Below are 1,908 nucleotides of genomic sequence, written 5' to 3'. Positions count from 1 at the left end.
AGTTTTTTCTTTTAGATCTAGTCATCCAGATGCATGAACACCCCCCACCCCCGTCTCTCTCTCTCTCTCTCTCTCTCTCTCTCTCTCTCTCTCTCAGAAATTTACAAGATTAAACACATAGGTAATAACAATCAAAACGAAAATGAAGGAAATCCAAACTCGGAAACAATTCAAAATAAGAAATTTTTTTATTTTATTATTATGTATTAGACCTTTCTTATACATAAGACTCTCTCTCTCTCTCTCTCTCTCTCTCTCTCTCTCTCTCTCTCTCTCTCTCTAAATGCTTGCTACGAAAGTAGTTATGGACATCCCCACCCCCTTTAAAAAAAATAAAGGCTACGTCAATGCAGTCATTATCAATTGCTGCTGAACGTTTGCTAGCATTCATTCAGAAACATTGATTGCATACGAATCCCTTCGGTACAGAAGAGTTGCCTAATTTGCAACAAGCTCACGTCGTTTACTATTGAAGTAACGGTTAGTAAAAGTCCAAAAGGAAAAGGATATGTTATCACATTGTCCGATACGTTGCTGATACTTCTATTCAAAACGTTTCTATCCACATAATTTAATTTACTTTCCCCCTCTTTATACTCTTCGTCTATAACTTTTCTAATAGATTTATTTGTAAATTTATTGGTTCTTGGCAAAAACCTACAATTGCGGATTTTAAAGCAATTAAGTAACCTTTGATTTTTGTCGTACTTGACTCGGCCAGAACTGTAACGGATGAGAGAGAGATAGGTAGATATGACGAGCGAGAGTCCGAACGTCGAGTATCGTTGAAGTTTCCTCAACTGACAGTTTACTCTATCACTCCTTTAGAGAAACCTTTTATAATCTGCCAACTGAAAAGAAATGAAAGTCTGGAGTGTTTTTTGTTGAGGAAAAAATAGTGGTAGATAGTGAACGTTAAAGGTGTTTTGGTAAAACTTTTTATTAGGTGAATGACACAATTTCTTCACTAATAAATTGAAAATTATAAGAAGCCATGATGAATTCATACGTTGTAAGTGCATGTTTTGTTATTGGCCTTATGGCGTTTGTTCCTGTACGTTCATCATGGTGTAAGATTGAAAGTCGCAACATTTCAGACTGCTTTGTACAAAAAGCCTTTCCAAGTGGCTCTGGATCATGCCATATACCCTTGGAAAAACCCCTATGCTTTAGAACTATGGGTACGCCTTACTCAAAAGCACCCAACGAACATCGCTGTTGTGAGAATTCAGGAGATTGGACGTAAGGGAAAAAGGAATCAGAACCTTGATTTCCACATCAGGAACGAACTTGGAGACAACTGGTGGCATCGCATCCTGGTCCAAACCGGGACGGAGAAAAGAATGAGCGTCAGAGGAAGAATCTCTTATAGACTGGACGTTGATGTAACAGAAATAGCTAGTGGGTCGGTTGACTTTGAAAAAGCTAAATTCATGTTTTGGATCAACGGGCCGATTTTCTTCTCAGATGTCGATAAATGCGTGTATCAACTTTGGAGGAATCCGCAAGAGTTATCAATGGCTTTTGCTAAAAAATGATAACGCAACTGACAAGACAATTTTTGATTGAAAGTCCTGACTTCTTAAACGCTGGTTATTACGTTTTAGGATCATGAAGATTTTTATTACATGTGTTTCATTTACTTCTCTCATCTGAAAACTCATTATAAGACTGATTTGTTAAGTGGCTCTTGTCTGAAAAAAAATATTTGTTACAACCAACAGTTCACAAGATGTATTTCCAATGTTTGATGTAGGATACTAGTGTCCTTTAATAATTATTTGCTTGGCGCATCTAGTCATGACTGACTGGCTGCTAGAGCAGTATGTTCTACAGACTGTGTATTATTATTATCTTGACGTTACTTTATTTCAGGATAGTCCTGACCACAAGAATCCATTTTAGCAT

This window comes from Palaemon carinicauda, chromosome 1 (genome assembly GCF_036898095.1).
Source record: "Palaemon carinicauda isolate YSFRI2023 chromosome 1, ASM3689809v2, whole genome shotgun sequence".
Lineage (NCBI taxonomy): Eukaryota > Metazoa > Arthropoda > Malacostraca > Decapoda > Palaemonidae > Palaemon > Palaemon carinicauda.
This window is presented reverse-complemented; position numbering follows the sequence as displayed.